The sequence below is a fragment of the Cucumis melo genome, unplaced genomic scaffold (assembly GCF_025177605.1).
Source record: "Cucumis melo cultivar AY unplaced genomic scaffold, USDA_Cmelo_AY_1.0 utg002242l, whole genome shotgun sequence".
Taxonomy (NCBI): Eukaryota; Viridiplantae; Streptophyta; class Magnoliopsida; order Cucurbitales; family Cucurbitaceae; genus Cucumis; species Cucumis melo.
Window position 1 is genome coordinate 640 of NW_026124998.1, and position 9,361 is coordinate 10,000.

General features: G+C 33.0%; 2 non-coding genes across 2 annotated transcripts; both read left to right on the forward strand.

The window, feature by feature from the left end:
* Positions 1-555: 555 nt before the first annotated feature.
* Positions 556-629, forward strand: TRNAP-UGG (transfer RNA proline (anticodon UGG)). The gene has a single exon. It is a non-coding gene; the product is annotated as a tRNA-Pro (tRNA).
* Positions 630-791: 162 nt separating this feature from the next.
* TRNAW-CCA (transfer RNA tryptophan (anticodon CCA)) lies at positions 792-865 on the forward strand. The gene has a single exon. It is a non-coding gene; the product is annotated as a tRNA-Trp (tRNA).
* Positions 866-9,361: the final 8,496 nt, after the last annotated feature.

The following is a 9,361-nucleotide window of genomic DNA, read 5'->3' on the forward strand; positions in this document are numbered from 1 at the left end:
TTCACCCCTTCCCAAGTCAATAACTAGAATGAAAAAAACGGGAATACCAACGCATCCGGGAATAAACGATTGATCTCGATTAATAGACCCGCTAAAGCCCCGAACCATATAGTACTTACTACCGGTGCCACGGAGAGATATGTTTTTAGATCTCGCATTGAAAACCCTCCTACTTTATAGTAATTTGTAATACATACTGGTATTACATACCATCAAATGTATATATAGTTAATAACCGCTTGTATTGTCCGCGGAATTCCTAATTCAAATTGAAATGTACAACAGTTCAATTCGGTAGATATTCCCTTTTTTATTAAAAAAAATATGTAGCTTTCCGCCCCCACCCCAAATATTCATTTTTCTTTACGGCGGATTTAATATTTATTATTTCATACGTATATAAGTCTTTTTATTATTTTTATTATATTTTATATATGATATGAGACAAAAAAGAAGAAATGGCAAGATAATTTGTGTATACCAATGGAGGAAATAAATAAAAAATGTGGAAAACAAGACAGGGATTCTCTACAATAACACTGTAGACCAATTGAAAGGGATGTAGCGCAGCTTGGTAGCGCGTTTGTTTTGGGTACAAAATGTCACGGGTTCAAATCCTGTCATCCCTACCTATTACTTATCTTCTGAACAGTAACGAGGAATCAATTGAGATCCATAAAAATTGAACATACATATATCGAATCAATCTTTTTTTATTTAATTTTATGATATTCTCTATGATAATATATGTATCGAAGATATATTCGGGTTGCTTTTAGTTTGATAATAAAACGCTCTTAGTTCAGTTCGGTAGAACGCGGGTCTCCAAAACCCGATGTCGTAGGTTCAAATCCTATAGAGCGTGATTCGATTCTTGTTGTTGTTAAATCAAAATGATACTGAAATAATTCAACAGAAATCAAAATTTTACCTCCTATAAAGCAAGTAGGGGGTCAATCAAAAAAAAGAACTGTTAATTAATCAAAGGTCCAACTGATCCCCCCGTCTGTATTGTAAATATGCGGTCACAAATAATCCAGCCAAAGTAATAGGAATTAGACCTAATACGATTCCAAATAGAAAAACTTCAATCATTTCAATTTAGTTGAACGAGGAAAAGGAGAGGTAATATCTATCCTTAAAATATTAATCGGTATTGCCCATGAATCTCAATGACCAAGAATTCGAAATTGAATTGACAAGGTAAAGAACTCTACAATATATAGAATATATTGAATAACACCGAAATCTTTCTTTTTTTTGAATTGTGCATTCAATGAATTTTAATCAAATAAGTCGTATCTTGTTCAGACCGATAAATAGAGCTGAGGTTATAGTTAAAACTGCTAGTAGAAAACCGAAATAACTAGTGATAGTAGGCATGACGAGGCTAAATGAAATACGTTATTTTTATCCATATGTTTATAAAGCACTTCCCTAAGTTTCTATTTTTGAAAGATACGCGGATGGATAAGTAAAAATACTAATTGAAAAAATATATTCAATTGAAAGTTTTTGATTCATCTATTATTATGATTATAGATGATACTAACAAAAATCTTGTGACATAGGTAAGAAATCAATTCATCATCTGTCTCTCTATCCCGCAATTCGGAATCAAGGGATTCATTGAACAACTCTTGAGTTTTCAAAACAAATATTCTTATTATAAAGAATTTATAAACAATAATTTAATATATAAATCTAGTAAATATATAAATCTATTAAATGGATTCTAAATAATTAGAAAGAAAAAAAAAAAAAAAAAAGAAAAATAATAAATAAACTATGTTGTGTAACTTGATTCCAAAAATGAAATGCTCTTTGAATCGCTGAAGAATGAATGACCTTATAATGCCCTTTATTTATGAAATTGTATTCCCACTAATTAGATTTTATGTAGTGGGTTCATTTCCATAAAATCTTTTTTAAAAAGAAAAAAAGTATCGCACGATCAGATCACTCGAAACTAGGTTCTCCATTTATTCTTATTCTTTCCATATTAAAAACATTCTTCTAATTAGTTGAAGAACGATCGTTTGAGTCTAATATAAAACAATAATGCGTGCATTACGAATATTTATTATTCTTCTATTCGTTGTTCTGTTTCGTTCATCGAATCCTATGTACTACTGTTACTTGTTACTGGACGACTAACCAATTCCTTAAAATAAAAAAAGATTCAAACAAAAATATAACTACAAACACAAAAGAAATATTTCGAGATTTCACGTCTAATTTCATTGAATTTTGGGACTATTAGAATCTGCTTCCTAAATTATTATAAACCAACCAGTCGGATTCACATTTTACCCAATCTTCGCTTTCTAGCCCGAAGCCAATAACCGATAGAATCCTTAATACTACAGACAGGCATTTTCAGAATTTTCTATTGAATGAATGGTATATGATTCTACATCGACAAGCAGCAAGAAAAGAAGAAACAAATTATATTATTTAGTTTTAGTGCTTCATTTTGATACTTATTGTGAAATTGCGTTGCTGCGTCAGAAGAAGGATAGCTATACTGATTCGGTATACTCTAAAAACACCCTCGGTACAATATTGACGATCTTACAAAGATAAAATTTCAGTTAATTTCCATTTACTGATCTCATCTTTTACGGAATCGATCCCCCTTTTGACTGTACAAGAATATGTGGAGCTCGGCATGTCTGGAAGCACAGGAGAACGTTCTTTTGCTGATATTATCACCAGTATTCGATACTGGGTCATTCATAGCATTACTATACCTTCTCTATTCATTGCAGGTTGGTTATTCGTCAGCACGGGTTTAGCTTACGATGTTTTTGGAAGCCCTCGTCCAAATGAGTATTTTACAGAGAGCCGACAAGGAATTCCATTAATAACTGGCCGTTTTGATTCTTTGGAACAACTCGATGAATTTAGTAGATCTTTTTAGGAGGACCAAATGACTATCGATAAAACTTATCCTATTTTTACAGTGCGATGGTTAACTGTTCACGGACTAGCTGTACCTACCGTTTCTTTTTTAGGGTCAATATCAGCAATGCAATTCATCCAACGATAAACCTAATCCGAATTATAGAGCTATGACACAATCAAATCCGAACGAACAAAATGTTGAATTGAATCGTACCAGTCTTTACTGGGGGTTATTACTCATTTTTGTACTTGCTGTTTTATTTTCCAATTATTTCTTCAATTAAATAAAAGAAAATACTAAATAATAGTACGAATTATCTTATCCCATTCGGAAGGATATCATCTCATAATTATCTATGACTGTTTCTGTCTCTAGCACGACCACTTGATGAAATGGGGAGGGAAGTGGGACAAATGGCCGAGACTACTGGAAGGATTCCTCTTTGGATAATCGGTACTGTAACTGGTATTCCTGTGATCGGTTTAGTTGGTATTTTCTTTTATGGTTCATATTCCGGCTTAGGTTCATCTCTGTAATAATCGGATGAACTGAGTTGGAGACATGAAAGCGTAAGAACTCAACAGGATCCCCCTCAAATCAGAAAAAAAGAGGGGGTAGGTCCCGTTGAGCTCTTACTAATTAGAATTAGACTAATTTATTCATATAAATGAAAAAATGGATCTTTCCTATTTTTTCAAAAAACTTCATTTCTTTCTGATTCTGAATTGCTTCAAAAAAAAAAATTGATTCAGACCATCTCTTTCGCGATCGTATCGGTCGATACTTTCATTTCAAAGCGAAAAAAAGAAAGAGAGAATCACTCGATTCCCTCTTTCTGGATGATACAATCCCAATATAACAATATTATATTTCTATCGATCAGATATCACAAACCCTTTAAATAGATTAAAATATACTAATAGAATTTTCTATAGTTATTTTAATATAAAATAGAATTGAAAAATTCATTGAATTTGTTCACTACTTATGTAATAAATCGAAAAAAAGGTTCTGATAAACCGGGAAAAATTGAAACTAAGAATAGAGATCTTTGACGAACGGGATCAAGAATAATTCATTAGTTTATTATTTCGACACCAGAACAAGAAAAGGAATTTTTCTGGTATCGAATACTAGAAAGATGCATAATTCCTTCTAGAATCCTTTGTTCCCTTCATTTTTTTTCTATTCTCCATTTACTTATCTTATTTTTAATATCTACTCTATTTTTATTCTATTAGAATAAAAATAGACACATTCAATGACATTTCAATCTGGCACCAGTGACATAATAATCATAATAATACCGCTCCTATTTGTATTGTAAAAAACAAAGAAATAAAGAAGAGGTAAAATAGTCTTCCTGACAATATAATATCCATACTATGACTAGTAATGCGGTACAAGTAATTACCGAAATAGGGTCGAAAAAGAATAAAAAAAAAAAACAAGGGAAAAAGTTTTTCATAATTTTTTGATCATACATAATTAAATTATAGAATTGCCAACAAGAATTTGGTTTTTTTTTACGAACTTTATTTGATAAATCCCCAGATTTAGAAATTCATTTCGGACAATTGAACCTTCTCAAACTGTTTCTTTTTAAGAACTAAAAAGATTTGTGCCAAAATAACAGATGCAAAAAAGAACAAAAGGCCTTGGACACGTAATGGATCTTGAAGGACGATTTCCGCATCTCCCTGACCAAATCCTCCCACATTAGGATTACTCGTTAATGGTTGATCAAGTTTGATGGATTCGCCCTCTGAAACAAGAAGTTCTGGTCCTGGAGGGATAATATCAACCACTTGACGCCCATTCGCTGCATCCACTATGGTTATTTCATATCCTCCTTTTTCTTTTCGTATTATTTTGCTTACTATCCCTGCTGCTGTAGCATTATAAACATTATTATTACTCTTACTCCCGTCGGGATAAATCTGACCCCTTCCCCTGTTCCCGCCTACGTATATGGGATATTTTAAGAAGTGAACATCTTTCTTAGTCGCAGGGTCCGGGGAAAGAATAGGAAAGGTGATTTCACTATATTTCTGACCAGGAACAGGACCTATCACAAGAATATTTTTTTTAGTGGGACGATAGCTCTGAAAAGAAAGATTGCCCATCTTTTCTTTAATCTCGGGAGAAATACGATCGGGGGGGGCTAATTCAAACCCCTCGGGTAAAATAAGAACAGCCCCCACATTCAAACCACCCTTTTTACCATTCGCAAGAACTTGTTTCAGTTGCATATCATAAGGAATTCGAACAACTGCTTCAAATACAGTATCAGGAAGTACCGCTTGTGGAACCTCGATATCCACGGGCTTATTAGCTAAATGGCAGTTGGCGCAGACAATACGGCCGGTTGCTTCTCGTGGATTTTCATAACCCTGTTGTGCAAAAATGGGATATGCATTTGAAACGGGTGCCCAAGTTATTATATATATCATGAGTGATACGGAAATAGATCGAGTAATCTCTTCCTTTATCGAAGAAAAGGTATTTCTAGTTTGCATGGTCCAATCATTGAGCCCAAAAATTTCTACAATAAAATTAGGTAGGTCCCTAGTATAGTTCCCTATCCATGATTCTGCTATTTACTGAAATAAAGTTACTCGAATATAGGAGGCATCCTTCGCGATGGGTAGAAGGAATAAGTACAATTTTGAATGTTTTACTTATGTACAAAGTAACAAACATTATATTTTTCAGTCATTCATTGAATGATAAATCACTACAAGTGAGGGAGATACACGATTTAAATAACGGAAGATCCAATATTTTAAAATTGTGTCAAGAATGACTGGAAAAGTGGAAACAAGACCGGATATAATTTGATCGTTATGAGAAAATCCAAAATCTTTGTAGACAGAACCAATCATTAGTTCCCAACCATGGGGTGAATGAAATCCTATACATAAATCAGTTAATAAAAGAATAGAAAAAGCTTTTATTGTGTCGCTTAAGTTATATAGGAACTCTTGACCCAAGAGTTAAGAATAACAAGTTCTTCATTACCAAGAATAGAATAACCACTTAGAATAACGAAACAGATTATATTTGTCGAGAAGTGCAAAATCATATGGATACGATCCTCATTGTGCATCTTGATCAATTGGATCGTTTCTTTGTAGATTCCGATACGAAGCTTTTGTAGATGTGTTTCTGGGTATTCCTTTAGCATTTCGTCCAAGAGAAAGAGTTCCTCTAATTCTAGAACTTTTTTTATAATACTCTTTTCTTGAATATCATTCAAAAAAATTTCGGATTGACCAGTATTCCACCAATTAGTAACCCAAGATTCTAGGCTTTTATTAAATGAAAGAGAGATCCACCAGGGCAAAAATACTATAGATGCAAGATATAGAAGGGGAATGAATGCTTTCTTTTTTTCCATTTTTTCGTCTTTTATTTTTTAATGAACTCACTTCATTCGTTAACTCTCTACACTACTAATATTTATATCAAACATAAGTTCTATTACAAGTCATATGCATACTATTATGAATCCATTCCCTGTTTTTTAGTTTTTGATTTGTGATTTATTAGTTAATCCTTGAATTTCGAAATAATACAGAAAGAAAATAACAAAGAATCCACTTTTTTTTGTTACTGTGCAGTTGATTTACATACGGATCAAAATTTCGGACAAAGAAAGTTTTCTGGCTGTTCCGTATACGTCTGCTTTGGGTCAAATGAGCATTCTGAAGAAATTCCAGTTAAGTTATTATACTATTACTATGGTCTATAAAAAAGACTATTCTTTCATTTCAGTTTTATCCCTCTTGCTACGAACAAAATTCATTCTGAACTTCATTTTTCAAAAAACTTCAATTGGTACACGCAAGAAATAGGCCAATTCGGCAGCCTTTTGCTCAATTTCTCGTGGGGTCAGATTCTGATCGGTACGCGTCAAGGGAATGGCCCCTTGGCCTCTTATTTCCATATAAAGGACACGACGTGCATAAATACCCTCTTTAACTTCTATTCTGATGGACTGAATGTCTTTCATAAGGAATCGTAGGAAGATTCGACGATTTTTTCCAGGAAACCCCCAACGAAAAATAGACACTATTTCTTCTTTTCTATCGAATCGATCATAACCGCTACCTACATTCCACAAAATTGTGCACCACAAATAGGAGCTAATAAAGAGACCGGCAATCCCATAGAAAGACATTACGATCCCCTGTGGAAAAAAAATTATTTGCTGAGACGGAAATAAAGCTATCAAATCCCTACCAAGATAACTGGAAGTTCCAACCAATAAAAACCCTAATGAACCTAAAAAAAGGATAAAGGCCCAGCAGAAATTGCTGATTTTTCGAGATCCTCTTATAAATTCTATCCATATACGTTCTGATCGCCAATTCATACTAGATCTCGTTGCATTTTATTGGAATTAAGAGAATCAAAAAAAATCTATTTTACTTTTTTTGTTTCCGAAGTAACTCTAATCAACTAGCACTATTTTGATGTGAACCTTTACTTTAGATCTAAGTAATTCATCGAATTACTTAGATCTAAAATAATAACATCACCTTTATATGATTCCCTATAGATACCTACATCCATATAGGTATATTGATTTTATATCTCAAACATTTGTCGCCCGATCTCTTATCTATTTTCTATTTTGAAACTTATCTATTTTCTATTTTGAAATACTTCTAATTGATTTCCTCAGATATCATGTTTACGTATGTATAATCGCTTATGTTTGGAGTAAGCCACATGTTAGATTCTAGTCTACTAAATAGATAGCTGTGTTATCGTCAAAGTCTAAGTTTTGAAAAAAAAAAATAGACAGCATATTTAAAAAATCTTGTTTTTTTGAACATGAAGAAATAAAGAAGCCATTGCAATTGCCGGAAATACTAGGCCCACTAAAGGCACAAAAATAGAGGGTAAGGTGGTGAGAGTTGTCATAGAATGGATACCTCGACTTAATATTTTCATTGTTATATTAATAGTTTTACCTGTTATTTATTGATTGTTATAAAAGGTATCTTATAATTATACTAATTCAATATATAATTATACTAAGTAATATCTACGTGAGTATATATAGAAAAGGAATGAGGAATGTCGAATTAAATAAATGGACTTACTCATCTTTCGACATGAGATATATGTATCATAATAGACGTTTGCATTATTTTAGTTATTATCTTGTCTTAGCATTTTTTTTTAATAAAATTTCATAAAGATTTTCGTACAAATTCCCAAAAAGGTAGTTATAATCCGATCCAACAACAAGGATTCTTAGTAAAACTAGAGATCCGCTAGAGATGTAGAAAGATGCAAGACTCTATGCCGCTATTTGCTATAGTTGAAGTATATATACACATGTAATGTTAAGAAGGGAGCATGAAATTCATTTTCTTCCCCGTGCCAAATTTTGCGGAAGAAATAAAAAAAAAAAGAATTCATTTTTTAAGTTAAGTAAGGCTTTACTTGATTGAATTTTGATTCGAGGGAACGAAAGCGTGGAGCTGAAATAACTCACTCACAACACCTTTTAAAGGATTACGTGGTACGATTAGATCGAATAAGCCCTTATCGAATAAAGATTCAGCCTCCTGTGAACCCTCAGGGACTGCCTTATTCAATGTTTGTTCAATTACTCTTTTACCCGCAAATGCGATGTAGGCATTCGGTTCGGCAATAATGATATCCCCCAACATACCAAAACTAGCTGTCACCCCACCAGTAGTAGGAGATGTAAGGATTGCTACATAGAATAATTTTTTATTTGATTGATAATCATATAAAGCGGAAGATATTTTTGCCATTTGCATCAAGCTCAAACTTCCTTCTTGCATGCGTGCTCCTCCCGAAGCACACACTAAAATAAGAGGTAAAAATTGATTGGTAGCATACTCGATCAAACGGGTGATTTTCTCTCCTACTACGGATCCCATACTACCCCCTATAAACTGAAAATCCATAACCCCAATTGCTACTGGAATATCATTTAATTTACCTGTGCCTGTTTGAATAGCCTCAGTTAATCCTGTCTTTCTTTGATAAGAAGAAAGACGATCTTTATAAGTATAAAGTTGATTCTCCGAATCAAATTGAATGGGATCCAAAGAGACCATGTCTTCATCCATAGGGTCCCAAGTACCTGGATCAATCAAAAGTTCGATTCTATCTGAACTACTCATTTTCAAATGGTATCCACATTGTTGACAAATATTCATTTTTGATTTAAAAATTTTCTTATAATTTAATCCATAACAATTTTCGCATTGAACCCACAAATGCCTGTATTTTTTAGTTAGATCTAGATCATTAGAACGTTCTGTTGTAGTTAAATTTTTTCTATGCGTGCTAGTTCTTATACTGAAACTCTCACTTTGACTACTATTTCCACCTTCAGCACAAATAGAACTATAAATGTAACTGTCACTGTAATTGTGACTACCACTTAAAATGTAACTATCA